Source organism: Mastigoproctus giganteus, chromosome 8 (assembly GCF_048544385.1).
Source record: "Mastigoproctus giganteus isolate SK-2022 chromosome 8, ASM4854438v1, whole genome shotgun sequence".
NCBI classification, from domain to species: domain Eukaryota; kingdom Metazoa; phylum Arthropoda; class Arachnida; order Uropygi; family Thelyphonidae; genus Mastigoproctus; species Mastigoproctus giganteus.
In genome coordinates this window covers 71,911,395-71,927,862 of record NC_143582.1, presented here as the reverse complement: position 1 = coordinate 71,927,862, position 16,468 = coordinate 71,911,395, and positions in this window count along the sequence as shown.

The window sequence follows — 16,468 nt, the reverse complement described above, 5'->3', positions numbered from 1 at the left end:
AATCTTTGTAGGTTACACAGTTAAAGAGCAGGTGACTCCAATCTTCTGTATACCCGCAGGTGCAGAGATCGGTATGATGCAAGCGAAACTGCTAGAGTTTTTGATTGAGAGAGCCATGTGCAGATACCAGAAAGGAAGTTTCCATAGTTAAGGAGCACCAGGTTTTAACCGATTTAGAGAGTAAGAAGGTCACATCAGGCAGGAATTTTCTTGTGGCCTCTCCAAGTGGAGTGGTGTCAGATGCTAATTAGCTCATAAAGCATCTGGATTTCTCTTTTTTAGGATCTTCATTTAAATTTAGCTGGATACCAAGTAATTCTGAAGGTATTTGTTTTTTGTGTCGAAAGCAGAGGCCACGATAGAGGACAAATAGATCCAACGGAAGAGACCCCGCAATAACTTGCACTGCAGCAGTGGAAACTGTTCTACAGACTCTGAGAATAGAGAGGAGCATGCTCTGCTGGATGGAATCCAGTTTTAACCTCATTTTGAAATTGGTTGCCCGATGAAACCAAGCTCCTGTCGCATAGGTGACCATGGGCAGTAAAACAGCATTATAGTAGAGAAAGAGTGACTTCCTAGAGAGACTCTACTCCCCTCTGGAAATTCTAATAATTAACCCTGTGATTTTTTTGATTTTAGTACTTATGTGAATCAGATGAGGATAGAAGTAAAACGTATGGTCAATAATGACCCCAAGGAGTTTTGCTGTTTGTTTGTTATTTGGTTTTTAGGAGCATTAGCAACTAAGGCCATATTGCTCCGGGATATGCGGTGGTCATTCCCTGACCTTTCCGCATCCTCCGTATTTTGTGGTGACAGGGCTCGAACCCCGGTCTAATCAAGAAGCGTGTGCTACGCACTGTTGCTCCTTCCCACCTAGCTACGGAGGCGCCAGGAGTTTTGCGTCAGTGCCTATAAGGAGCCCCTTGCCAAACATTTTTACTTGGGAAGGCCGACTGAGATCCAACTTGGATTTAAAAAGCATAATTTTTGTTTTCACTAGATTAATTTTAAGTTTGTTAGCCAATGGAAAGACCAGGTGGAAAGGTCAGTTAAAATCCGGTTTGCATTCGCCTCCAACACCGCCTGAGACCGCAATAATCAGGTCATTGGCGAAAGCAAAAATTTTACAATTCTGGAGAGAGCGGCTCAGCCAGTCTTGAAGCACAACGTTCCAGATAAGGGGTCCCCAGGACTGAACCTTTTTTTTTTTTTTTGGCTCTCTTCTATCGCTTCCCCGCTACACTATGCGATCACTTTTTTTTTTTTTTTTTTTTAAGGTCCTAGCCACTGAAATCTCAGGAAATTTCAGGTGGCAGGATCTGCCAGAGTAAATCTTACACTACTAGGTACCTGGTCTACCTCCGCGGGGCGAAAGGGGGGAAACGTTGGGCCTCAGCAGAGGTCTGGCGGCTAAATGGCCAGAAGAACAACGGTACACGACACCACACACTTCAAGATCCATAAACTTTTAAATCTCTGGCTTTTACTGTGATCTGTATCACCACACAAAGTAAACTATGCTGAGATGGGGAAACCCCAGGTGCCGTCTGATCCTAAATACACTTTACACTTTACCTTGGCGTCACCCTCGAAAGACTTTCATAGAGACATGGAGAAATTTTTACCTGACAATTATTGAGCGGTCAGAGAAATAGCTTTGAAATAATTTGTACATATGAAATGAGCATCTGGTAGACCGGACGTTCAAGGTCGGTGCCTCACCAGACAGTGTCGAAGGCGCCCTCGAAGTCGACCATAATGGCTAGTTCAAATTTGGATTTAGAATTTAGAATGTGTCAGACAAAGTCACACAAGACCTCCCTGCAAGAATGACCTGGGATGAAGCCTATATTGACAGGCGGAAAAGAGATATTGTTGTTGAAACAGAGCTGTTAGTCGAAGAGCCATAAGCCACTCCAAGACCTTGCCAAGATTAGCAAACAGCGCAATTGTCTGTAGGCACGTGGATTTGAGGCAGGCTTATCTGGCTTTTTGATAAAACAGAGCAAAGAATCCTTCCAAACAGAGGAAAAGATGCCTTCCATGAGGAATTTATTGAAGAGCAAGAGCAAGTAGAGAGGTCTTAGTTTTAATAGCCAGAGAATGAACACATATTAAAACATATCCATTCCTGGACTCTCCTTCACGTTGATCTTCTTGACCACCGAGGTCAGTTCCTCTAGAGTAAATGGCTCGGTACATTCTTCAGTGGTGTATTTGTTATTTGCCTCCCGAATTAACATATTCTCTAGAGAATCTTCAGAAAGATTATACAATTTGTACATAGGAACTAAGTTGTCAAGAATTTGGTGGATAGAGTCTGTCCAGCCAGAGGTTTCATGAGTCTCAGTGGTAGTGCCGAGGACATTAGTATCAGCATTAGCATTAACATTAGTAGCGGCATAGGATGCAAGAAAGCAAGCTTAGGGAGCATCAGCCAAAAAAAAAAAAAAAAACACTCCCATTTTATACCTCCGTTGGATCGAAAATACTTGTCCAGCTGAGCCTTAAATTTATTTAGGCTATCAACTTCCACAACAAGGGGTGGAAGTCTGTTCCACCAACCAACTACCCGCTAGCTAAAGGCAAATTTCCGCACATCTATCTTTCCTCAATTTGAATTTATGCCCCCTCAGGTGATTATTCTGAGCAAGAGAAAGCATTGAGCATACCATCAGCATTCAGCATGCTCAAACCATTCAAGACTTTATACACCTCTATCAGATCACTCGCCGGTGCCTAGTCTCCAGACACTGTAATTTTCAAAAATTAAGCCTTTTTTCGTGAATGGAATCCTTTGTTCCATTCACTAATCTTGTTGCCCTTCTGTGTACTTGTTCCAGTCGCTCTACATCCTTCTTGAAATGAGGACTCCAGACCTGTATACAATACTCAAGGTGTGACCTGACCATTGCCTTATACAAGGGAATACTCACCTCCTTATCCCTGCTAGAAAAATTCCTGTATATCATTGACGAGACACAATGAGCTACTCTTGCAGCCCATCTGCACTGCTCAGAGAACTTCATATCTGCCTGCACAATTACCCCCAGGTCCTTTTCATTCTCCACCACTGTCAGTGTAGTACCGCAGAGTTGATACGTTGCTCTGGGGTTACTGTTTCCCATATGTAGTACTTTACATTTGTCAATGTTAAACTTCATTTGCCACCTCTCAGCCCATCTGTTCAACCTATCCAGATCCTGTTGCAGCAGCATAGCGTCAGTGGTGTCCTTAACAACCCTGCAAACCTTTGTATCATCTGCAAACTTGGACATAAAACTTGATATCCCATCATCAATATCATTCATAAAAACCGAAAACAACAATGGACCCAACACTAACCCCTGAGGAACTCCACAAATAACATTAGTCCACGTTGATCAGTGTCCATTGATTACCACTCTCTGTCTTCTGCCACTCAACCATCCCCTTATCCATAGCAGCAATTTGCCTCCAATGCCACACTGCTCCAATTTGTGCAGCAGTCTTCCATGTGCAACATGGAAGACTGCAGCAAACAAATATATAATATCAAAGTTATTCCCTGCATCCAGTTCTTTTGTGACTACATCATAGTATCCAATCAAATTGGTCAGGCAAGACCTGCCCTGAACAAAACCATTCTGCGTCTGAGCTATAACTGAATTCTTGTCTAGATGATCCTGCAGTGCTTCTTTAACCAGTGCCTCCATTAATTTACCTGGAACAGAAGTTAAACTAACAGGTCTATAATTACTTGTGTCAGCCTTTGATCCTCCTTTATGAATTGGGGTTATATTGTACAACTCCAGTGTATGGGTACCTCCCCTGAGTCCAAAGAAGCTCTCATAATTATGGCTAGGGGTTTGCTTTCTTCCTTTGCTGCCTCCTTTAATATAACTGGATAGATCCCATCCACCCCAGGTGCCTTTTTTATGTTTATCCTCAACAATCTCTCCTCCACTTTCCTCTCAGTTATTACAAAATCATACAGATCACTGCCAATGTTTACTTTACCTACATCATTCTCCTTCTTGAATAACTCCTCATGCGTGAATGTAGATGCAAAATAATCGTTTAGATTGTTAGCCACCTGAGCAGGATCCTGTTGAACCATCAATATCCAGTGGACCAATCTGATTCATCCCTTTCCTTCTTGAGTATAAATAGGTAAAGAACTCTTTTCTGTTTTTCTTTGCATCCTTTGCCAAGGATTTTTCGTAGTCTGCCTTTGCAAGTAACCAAGTCACAATCTCCTTTGTGACTTGGTTACAGACCAACTTATATCTATCATAGGCTTCCACGTCACCCATTAATTTATATGTATCCCATGCATTTTTCTTCTCTGCCATATGTCTCATTAGTTCATCTGACAACCATTTAGGCCTAAACCTTGAACAATATTTCTTAGTTGGTATGTAAAGCCTGGTAGCCTCCAAGATTAGTTCCTTGAATGCTTCCCATTTTGAGTTTGCTGTTGGTAACATCATCAGTTGGTCCCACTGTATAGAGTTTAAATACTGTCTCAGTCCATCATAGTCGCCTTTACGAAAACAAAAACCCTTCCCTTTACCTCTCATGGTAGTTACCTCCTTGAGTAAATCCCACTTCAACACACTGTGATCACTGCCACCTAGTGGTTCATTTATCTGCAGAATCTTTATGCATGAAGAATCACTACTGATAATCAGATCAAGAGTATTGCTCCCTCTTGTTGCCTCACGAACATGCTGATGTAGAAAACAATCATCCAATAAATCCACAAAAGCCTTGCTAGTGTGCGAGTGACCAACCCACAAATTCCAGTCAATATCTGGGAAATTAAAACCCCCCATTATAAGACTCTCTGATTTACTGGCCTACTCTATTTCCCTGTACAGTATCTTCCTTGATGAACATGTGTGTTCTAGCAAAATAATATGCCTTGCCACGTTGCCTGTGTTTAGCATTAGCATTAGTAGAGGCATTTGATGTAAGAAAGCAAGCTTATGCAGCATCAGCCAAAAAAAAAAAAAAAAAAAATAACCACTTCCACTTCACCCATCTGTTCGTTCGAAATACCTGTCCAGCTGAGCCTTAAACTTATTTAGGCTACCAACTTCCACGACAAGGGATGGAAGTCTGTTCCACCAACCAACCACCCGCTGGCTATCCTCACATCTATCCTACATCTGTCTTTCCTCAATTTGAATTTATGCCCTCTCAGGTGATTACTCTGAGCAAGAGGAAGAATCCCATCAATATTGTTCAAGAGTAGTTCGCCGAACACGAAACCGACTTCCAAACACTATCTTGTCTCTTGAATTCGCGAATAAAAATCCTCCACCACGGACTATCACAGGTCTATGGGGGACACAGACCTGGCGACACGGTATAGCATACCTCTTGAAATGTTCAGACACCTTATAGAGTATGCGCGGGTAGCACTTTGGTATCGTCACCGTTCTCCCCACACCGGGTGAAAAAGGCCGAGTTCGAATCCCGTCGATGACGTGAGGAACTTTAATGGGCTTTTTTCACTCCAAGGCTGAGTTAGTCGGTCTGAGGCGTAGGTAGCAAGGTTTTCCCCCAGAAACTAGGGTTTTTCGTCCAGAAAAACGGACAAATCCACCATAGAGCACACGCAATTAGCAGACATTAGACACACAGCACGCCAGATAAATTTAATTATTCGGGTGGTCTAAAAATAATAGTTTAGTTTGTTTTTTTATTACTCATTATAGAGTCCATGCCTCGTTGTGTGGTGGTAGCAAGAAGAGATCATAACCCCTATTAGGTAGAGGGTCATAATGTTTTGACAGGACAGTGCATATCGCACAGACAAAATGTACTTGAGTCAACAGCTGTAGTACGAGCAACGGGTATCTTTTTTTTTTTTTTTTTTCAGGACCGTATTAATTGTAGATGTGAAAGCCAAATGAAAAAAAATTAAAATAAAAATGTGTTGGTATCTCCCATTCTGTCCAGGATTATTATTATTATTATTATTATTATTATTATTATTATTATTATTAGCCATATGGTGCAAGGAAGCCTGAGACTTATGCTGCACCAGCCAAAATAAAAAAAAAAAAAAAAAGAGAGAGAGAGAGAGAGAGAGAGAGAGAGAGTGAAGTGGAAAGGATTCACCAAGAAAGAGAAGAATGATGTTATCCAGCTCAGGGCCCTGGGTTTGCCAAGCCCATACTCAACAGATGTGAGCCCCTGAGGTTAATTTTTAGTGGTTGATTTATGAACAGGTGCATAAAGTGTCTTTTGATGGAAACTCCATGAAAATAGTTCGAAGGAGGTGTCCCTTAAAGGAGACTTCTTCAACTTCAAACTTAATTAAATTTCGTTTATTAGCTCTTGGTCAGGAATTCCAACAATACACCGATACAACAGCTACAAACAGGACAGTGGTTGCAGGTTTATCCAGAGACACTGTTGCGCATGGAAGACTATTGTACAAATTGGAGCAGAATGTTATTAAGGGTAAGTTGCTACAATGGATAAAAGGATGGTTAAGTGGGAGAAGACAGAGGGTGGTAATCAATGGGTGCTGCTCTTCGTGGACTAATGTTATTAGTGGAGTCCCACAGGTTTCGGTGTTAGGTCCACTGTTGTTTTGTATATTTATCAATGATATTGATGAAGGTATATCAGACGTAATGTCGAAGTTTGCAGATGATACAAAGGTTGGCAGGGTTGTTAATGACAGTAATGGCAGTGTGCTACTGCAACAGGATCTAGATAATTTGGGCAGATGGGCTAAGAAGTGGCAACTGAAGTTTAACCTTGACAAATGCAAAGTACTGCATATGGGTAGAAGTAACCCCAGAGAAACGTACCAACTGTATGGTACTACACTTAAGGTGGTAGAAAATGAAAAAGACCTGGGAGTAATTGTGCAGTCAGATAGGAAGTTTTCTGAGCAATGCAGACATGATGCCAGGGCAGGTCATGGGGTTTTGTCAATGATATATAGGAATTTTGCTAGCAGGGAAAAGTAGGTGATTATCCCTCTGTATAAGGCAATGGTCAGGCCACGCCTTGAGTACTGCGTACAGGTCTGGAGGCCTCATTTTAGGAAGAACGTAGATTTACTTGAGCGTGTACAGAGAAGGGCAACAAGATTGGTGAGGGGAATGAAGGGATCCTCTTACCAAGAGAGGCTTAAGTTCTGCACATTGCAGTGGCTGGAGATTAGGCATCTGCGCGGTGATCCGATTGAGGTATATAAAGCCTTGAATGGGTTGAGCACGCTGAACTCTGATCGGATCCTTCCACTTGTTCAGATTTCGAACCTAAGGGGGCATAAATTCAAATTAAGAAATGACAGAGGTAGAATAGATGTGCGGAAATTTGTATTTTCCAACTATCGTTGTGGAAGTTGATAGGTTGAATAAATTTAAGGAGGAACTGGACAGGCATTTGGAGGCAATGGTGCAATTTTTTTTTTTTTTTTGGCTGATGCTGCATAAGCTCATACACTTGCTTTCTTGCATCACATGCCACTACTACTACTACTACTACTACATTAGCATTACTAGAGGCATTTGATGCAAGAAAGCAAGCTTATCCAGCATCAGCCAAAAAAAAAAAAAAAAAAAAAAAAAAACCATTTCCACTTCACCCCTCTGTTCGTTCAAAATACCTGTCCAGCTGAGCCTTATACTTATTTAGGCTATCAACTTCCACGACAAGGGATGGAACTCTGTTCCACCAACCAACCGCCCGCTGGCTAAAGGCAAATTTCCGCACGTCTATTCTACATCTATCTTTCCTCAATTTGAATTTATGCCCTCTCAGGTGATTATTCTGAGTGAGAGGAAGAAACCCATCAGCATTGAACATGCTCAAACCATTCAAGGCTTTATACACCTCTATCAGATCACCTCGCTGGTGCCTAGTCTCCAGACACTGTAATTTGCAAATCTTAAGCCTTTCTACGTAAGAGCACCCCTTTGTTTTATTCACTAATCTTGTTGCCCTTCTCTGTACTCGTTCCAGCAGCTCTACATCCTTCTTGAAATGAGGCCTCCAGGCCTGTATACAGTACTCTAGGTGAGACCCGACCATTGCCTTATACAAGGGAATAATCACCTCCTTATCCCTGCTAGAAAAATTCCTATATATCATTGACAATACACCATGAGCTACTCTTGCAGCCCGTCTGCACTGCTCAGAGAACTTCATATCTGCCTGCACAACCACCCCCAGGTCCCTTTCATTCTCTACCACTGTCAGTGTAATACCACAGAGTTGACACGTTGCTCTGGGGTTGCTGTTTCCCATGTGTAGTACTTTACATTTGTCAATGTTAAACTTCATTTGCCATCTCTCAGCCCATCTGCTCAACCTTTCCAGATCCTGTTGCAGCAGCATTGTGTCGGTAGTGTCCTTTACAACCCTGCCTACCTTTGTATCGTCTGCAAAATTAGACATTAAGTTTGATATACCATCATCAATATCATTTATGAATACAGAAAACAAAATGGACCCAACATTGAGCCCTGAGGGACTCCATTAATAACATTAGTCCACGACGAGCAGTGTCCATTGATTACCACTCTCTGTCTTCTCCCCCTCAGCCACCCCTTTATCCACAGCAGCAATTTGCCTCCAATGTCACACTGCTCCAATTTGTGCAGCAGTCTTCCATGTGCAACAGTATCAAAAGCCTTTCTAAGATCCATGTATATAATATCAAAGTTATTCCCTGCATCCAGTTCCTTGGTGACTGCATCATAGTATCCAATCAAATTGGTCAGGCAAGACTTCCCCTTAAGAAAACCATGCTGTGTCCGAGCTATAACTGAAGTCTTGTCTAAATGATCCTGTAGTGCTTCTTTAACTAGTGCCTCCATTAACTTTCCTGGAACACAAGTTAAACTCACAGATCTATAATTACTTGTGTCAGTCTTTGATCCTCTTTGTGAATTGGGGTGACATTTGCACGTTTCCTGTCTGTGGGTACCTCCAATGAGTTCAAGGAAGCTCTCATAATTATGGCTCAGGGTTTGCTTACTTCCTCTGCTGCCTCCTTTAATATAACTGGATAGATCCCATCCACCCCGGGTGCCTTTCTTGTGTTTATCTTCAACAATTTCTCCTCCACTTTACTCTCAGTTATTACAAAATCATACAGCTCATTGCCATTGTCTACTTTACCTACATCATTCTCTTTCTTGAATAACTCCTCATGTGTGAATGTCGATGCAAATATTCATTTAGTTTGTTAGCTACCTGAGCAGGATCACCAACACTTGACCCATCGATATCAAGTGGACCAATCTGATTCATCCCCTTCCTTCAAGAGTTTACATAAGTAGAGAACTCTTTGCTGTTTTTCTTTGCATCCCTTGCCAAAGATTTCTCGTAATCTGCCTTCGCCTGCCTAACCTCCTTTTTAACTTGGTTACAGATCAACTTGTATCTATCATAGGCTTCTGTGTCATGTGTTAATTTTTATGTATCCCATGCATGTTTCTTCTCTGCCATATGCCTCATCAGTTCATCTGACATCCATTTAGGCCTAAAGCTTGGACAATATTTCTTAGTTGGTATGTAAAGCCTAGTAGCTTCCAAGATAAGTTCTTTGAATGCTTCCCATTTTGCATTTGCTGTTGGTAACATCATCAGTTGGTCCCACTGTATAGAGTTTAAATACTGTCTCAGTCCATCGTAGTCGCCTTAACGAAAGCAATAACCCTTCCCTTTACCCCTAATGGTAGTTACCTCTTTGAGTAAATCCCACTTCAGCACACTGTGATCACTGCCACCTAGTGGTTCATTTATCTGCAGATTCTTAATGCATGAAGAATCACTGCTGATAATCAAATCAAGAGTATTCCTCCCTCTAGTTGCCTTCCGAACATGTTGATGTAGAAAAAAATCATCCAATAAATCCACAAAAGCATTGCTAGTGTGTGAGTGACCAGCCCCCAAATTGCAGTCAATATCTGGGTAATTAAAATCTGCCATTATAAGACTCTCTGATTTACTGGCCCACTCTATTTCCCTGTACAGTTCTTTATTATACTCATCAGAGTCATTAGGCCTATAGCACACTCCTACTCTCAATTTTGATCTCCCAATGCTTATGTCACACCAAACTGACTCGACACTGCACTGTACAGCGATGTCCACTGGCTTCACTACCTTGAATTTTATGTATTTCTTAACTAATAGCATAACCCCTCCTCCCTTCCTATCCAATCTATCCTTTCTGTAGACATTGTACTCCCCAAATTCCAGTTCTGCATTCCTTATATCTGTGTGACACCATGTGTCTGATATCCCAACAATATCAGCCTTTGATGTTTTGAGCAATAACTCAAATTCATCAAATTTATTTACTAAACTCCTAGCATTGGTGTACACGCAAGTATACATGCACCTATTTCTATTCTTAGCTACCCTAACAGAACCCATGTGTTTATTTGTACTGCAATGACCCCCAGCAGTCTCTGCAATATGCTGCATCTTGTTTTTCAGGCTTCTGCTCATTCCAATAGAAGCAGTGCAAGTATCTCTTTCACCACATTCTGGAGAAAGTGATGGGCCAGCATGGCCATGTCGAGATGTATCATTTATATTGTACAGAAATATACGGACAATGTTGAGCTTGCCCAAGACAACTAATGTGACAGTTATAGGGGCTTATAGTAGAATATAAACGAGATATTCTTGGGAACGAGAGTAGCCTCATCAAGCAGTTTTTACTGCTCTGGAAATAGAGAAGTTTTTTTTGTTTTATTAACTTAAATTGGCATATTAACTTATTTTCTAGAGTAGCTTTATATTCCTAGTTACGATACTTAGTTTAAAGTTTAACTTAGATTGAGATTTTTAGGTTATTACTTAGTGTTGGTAAGGGTATCCAATCCACGTGTTACAAGTTTTGCAGTTCCGCTGAACGGGTAGTTTTTTTTAGCCATATTTAGTCGCTTTATTGACCAATTTTTATATTAAATTATCTTCTATAAGTAGCTTATAGATCTAGTCAAGATCCTTGGTTTATTCTGAATTGAGACAGTGAGATTTTGGAAGTTAATTAATACTTAAGTGTCCGTAGATTTACCGTTCATAATTTGCCGACATTGTTATACGATACAACGTTATAACCCGACTAAATAGTGTTAGCTTAGTATAGTATAGTATAGTATAGTATAGTATATAATAGTCTCAATTAATCACTAAAATCTATTAATCTTGTTAAACTTCATTGTCAATTAAATTGTACTTTTTAACTAAATACATATAATATGGTGGTGTGACATAGATTTTACAAACGTAACCTAATTAATTAATACATAACTTGCTCGTAGATAATACTTGATACTGAAAAATATATATAGATATATAGCGTTATAACTGTGTTGGGATAAAGTTTAGGGTTATAATTTTTTAATGAAATTGAAATTTTATTGAAATTAAATCGGATCGTGACTCAGAGCAGAGCATGAAAGCAAGAGAGTCAAGCTTATGGGAGTGCTGTGGCTCAGGGGAGAACTGAGGGGGGACACTTTCCCTCTGAATCACAGCCTTTTAAAATGCACTGCTTGCTTGATGTTTGTGGAGCAATCGAGTACGGGACATGATATTGTCATGGGGGGTGCCTTTGTGTGTGCGCGATGTAAGGAAATCAGGCGACAACTCAGTGTTGTTATGGGCCTATACGAGAGCTTGAAGGACAGGGTGGATGCCCTAAAAGGATCTAATTTGAGGGCCCATCAATCTCTCAGCTGCCCACATCAACGCCAGAGCTTGCACTTGATCATCACGCAACACAGCGGCAACCCCCAAGGCAGAATTCACTGGTCCCACAGGAACTAGTAGTTGTTGGTGACTCTATTGTCAAGGAAACAGAAAACATGGTATGTAAAAAGGATAGGTGGAAAAGGACAAGGCTATGTGTGCCAGGGGCAAAGGTTATGACGTTGTAGAGCGGATATCATCTTTTAAGGGCACACAACGTGTTGTACACGTTGGCACTAATGATATTAAGAGTAGGAGTCCAGCAGAATTACTTAACAACTACAGGTCACTGTTGAAAAAAATCCGTGAATTAGGGTTGAATTTGAAAGTGTCTGCAATTCTGCCCAGACACGATAGGAGGGAGTATATGATGAGAGGCTTGTCGATCAATTCGGCCCTGGAAAGATTGTGCAAGGCTCAAGGGGTAGATTTTTTTTCAGCCTGGTCTGTACTAGTTAAAAGAAGGGACTGCTTCTACAGGGATGGGATATACTTAAATAGAAATGGGTGCAAGAATATTTGCTGATGCTATCGGGGCAGTGTTAGGTGGGTCGGAAAACTGCTAGCTTGAGGAGGATACCAGGACTGATAGATTAACAGTAGCCACTGGCAGAAGTGAAAGTGATTCTTGCACTGCTTCTATTGGAATGAGCAGCAGCCTGGAAAACAAGATACAGGGTTGTTTACTTCAGAGACTGCTGGGAGTCATTGCGATACAAGTAAACACATGGGTTGTGTTAGGGTAGCTAAGAACAGGAACAGGTGCATGTATACTTGCGTGTACACGAATGCTAAGAGTTTGGTAAATAAATTTGTTGAATTTGAGGTATTGCTCAAAACATCAAAGGCAGATATTGTTGGGATATCAGAGACGTGGTGTCACACAAATATAAGGAATGCAGAACTAGAATTTGGGGAGTACAATATGTACAGAAAGGATAGACAGGATAGGAAGGGAGGAGGGGTTATGCTATTAGTTAATTAGTTAAGAAACACATAATATCCAAGGAAGTGAAGCCAGTCGACATCGCTGGACAGTGCAGTGTCGAATCAGTTTGGTGTGACATAAGCTTTGGGAGATCAAAATTGAGAGTAGGAGTGTGCTATAGGCCTAATGACTCTGATGAGTATAATAAGAAACTGTACAGGGAAGTAGAGTGGGCCAGTAATTCAGAGAGTCTTATAATGTGGGATTTTAATTTCCAGGATATTGACTGGAATTTGTGGGTTGGTCACTCACACACTAACAAGGCTTTTGTGGATTTATTGGATGATTGTTTTCTATCTCAGCTTCTTGTGTGATCACAAGAACATCTAAACTGTAAAGTCAGGGTTAAAAAAGTGGAAAGACATAATATTAAAGTTATTTTTAATTTAGTTGAGATTCCTTAGTATAAGTAAAGCCGTTTGACAGGAGAGTTTTGTTTTGAGCTATTAAGGAAGTGTCTAGAATCAGTACGTTATAAATAGTAATAAAGAAACGAGTGTTGAATGGAAAGTGTTTTTCGATTAAACTGAGACGTGTTCGTAGAGCGACCAGTATTCGTTTGGATCTTGCAGCTTTCCTAGGAATTCTCATAGCTATGACTTCCTATAACTCTGGGCAATCAATGTCAGAGTTGAACAGTTTTGCAAAGAAAGAAAGATTTTTGTACCAGATTGAAAGTTAAAAATCAGAGTAGTTTAGATAGTCAACCGTGAAAGTTCTGATAGAGACAGGTTCATAGCTGGAATTAAAAAAAAAGTGCATTTAAGAAACCAGTATGCAAGAGAAAGATCATCTTTTTGAAATTTGCGTTGGTCACGCCAGTCCAAACAGGCGAAGAATTTTATTTATGCCTAACATAAAGAATTTTTGGCTTGATGAATTTGGAGAAAAATTGGATTATAAGAGAGTGGATATGTTGAAGGTTTTGTTTTGCCAACCAAATGGTTATTGTGAGTATTTTGGCCAGTTAGTTTAAATGAGTAGAGAAATTGAATTTGGAGTCGTAGAAAATTCCCAGATCCATATGGTGCGATACAATAGTACAGTAATTGTTTGTTCATTCAACGAAGCGGTTATCGGAAAGATGCTCTTTTAAAGCGAAATTTGGAAACGACTAGATTTTGAGTGAGAGATTGAAGGATTTGAGGTATCAGGCGAAATCTTGGAGGGTGTTACAGATCAGCCCTTGAGTGCAGGTAGCTGATTGACTTGACTCTGAGGTGGAAATGATTTTATCCTCGTCCGCTTAAGACATTACGTACTTATGGGTTAGTAAGAAGGATTGGAGGCTTTCAGAGAACGTAAATGCCGATAGTGTGCTACCCTGGGGGATTTCAGATGAGCAAATGGTCGATAGGATTTGTTTTCAAGTTTGATACAAGGACCCTTCCTTTGAGTCGGTTGGCAAAGAGATTTAATATGTTGCCATTGAAGTTATATAAAGGGAACTCGGAGATAATTAATACTTGACTGATTGATTAATACTTGACGCTAAAAATATATATCCCGTTATAGCTGTGTTGGGAGATAAGTTAGGGTTATAAACTGAAATTGAAATTTTATTTAAATTAAAAGTAATCATGACTCAGACCCGAGCAGCAAAACAAAAGGCTCAAGCTAATGGAAGTGCTGTGGCTCAGAGGAGAACTGAGGGGGGCAGTTGCCTTCTGAGTCACAGCCTTCTAAAATGCACAGCTTGCATGATGTTTGTGGAGCATTCAAGTACGGGACATGATATTGCCATGCGGGATGTCTTTGTGTGTGCACGATGCAAGGAGTGTATCGAAATCAGGCAACAACTCAGCGTTCTTATGGGTCTATATGAGAGCTTGAAGGACAGGGTGGATGCCCTCGAAGGAACTAAATTGAGGGGTCCATCAAGCTCTCAGCTGCCCACATCAACGCCAGAGCTTGCACTTGATCATCGTGAAACACAGCGGCAACCCCCAAGGCAGAATGCGCTGGTCCCAAAGGAACTAGTAGTTGTTGGTGACTCTATTGTCAGGGAAACGGGGATCGTGCTTTGTAAAAAGCATAGGTGGAACAGGACCAGGGTATGTCTGCCAGGGGCAAAGGTTGATGACGTTGTAGAGCAGATATCATCTTTTAAGGGCACAAAAGGTGATATAGTTGTACACGTGGGCACTAACGATATCAAGACCGGCAGAATTGCTTAACAAGTACAGGTCACTGTTGAAAAAAAGCCGTGAAATAGGGTTGAATTTGAAAGTGTCTGCAATTCTGCCCAGATACGATAGGAGGGAGTATATGATGAGTGCCTTGTCGATCAATTCGGCCCTGGAAAGATTGTGCAAGGCTCAAGGGGTAGAATTTTTTTCAGCCTGGACTGTACATGTTAACAGGAGGGATTGCTTCTACAGGGATGGGATACACTTAAATAGAAAGGGTGCAAGAATATTTGCTGATGCTATCGAGGCAGTGTTAGGTGGGTCGGAAAACTGCTAGCTTGGGGGGATACAAAGACAAATAGATTAACAGTAGCCACTGGCAGAGGTGAGAGAGATTCTTGCACTGCTTCTATTGGAATGAGCAGAAGCCTGAAAAACAAGATTCAGGATATTTCAGAGACTGCTGGGAGCCATTGCGGTACAAGTAAACACATGGGTTGTGTTAGGGTAGCTAAGAATAGAAATAGGTGCATGTATACTTGCGTGTACACCAATGCTAGGAGTTTAGTAAATAAATTTGATGAATTTGAGGTATTGCTCAAAACATCAAAGGCAGATATTGTTGGGATTTCAGAGACTTGGTGTCACACTGATATAAGGAATGCAGAACTGGAATTTTGGGAGTACAACGTCTACAGAAAAGATAGACTGGATAGGAAGGGAGGAGGGGTTATGCTATTAGTTAAGAAATACATAAAATCCAAGGAAGTGAAGCCAGTGGACATCGCTGGACAGTGCAGTGTCAAGTCAGTTTGGTGTGACATAAGCATTGGGAGATCAAAATTGAGAGTAGGAGTGTGCTATAAGCCTAATGACTCTGATGAGTATAATAAGAAACTGTACAGGGAAATAGAGTGGGCCAGTATATCAGAGAGTCTTATAATGGGAGATTTTAATTTCCCAGATATTGACTGGAATTTGTGGGCTGGTCGCTCACACACTAGCAAGGCTTTTGTGGATTTATTGGATGATTGTTTTCAACATCAGCATGTTCGGGAGGCAACTAGAGGGAGGAATACTCTTGATTTGATTATCAGCAGTGATTCTTCATGCATTAAGAATCTGCAGATAATTGAACCACTAGGTGGCAGTGATCACAATGTGCTGAAGTGGGATTTACTCAAAGAGGTAACTACCATTAGGGGTAAAGGGAAGGGTTATTGTTTCGTAAAGGCAACTACGATGGAATTAGACAGTATTTAAATTCTATACAGTGGGACCAACTGATGATGTTACCAACAGTAAATGCAAAATGGGAAGCATTCAAAGAACTTATCTTGGAAGCTACTAGACTTTACATACCAACTAAGAAATATTGTTCAAAGTTTAGGCCTAAGTGGATGTCAGATGAACTGATGAGGCATATGGCAGAGAAGAAACATGCATGGGATACATACAAATTAACCCATGACACAGAAGCCTATGATAGATACAAGTTGATCTGTAACCAAGTTACAAAGGAGGTTAGGCAGGCGAAGGCAGATTACGAGAAATCTTTGGCAAGGGATGCAAAGAAAAACAGCAAAGAGTTCTTTACTTATGTAAACTCTAGAAGGAAGGG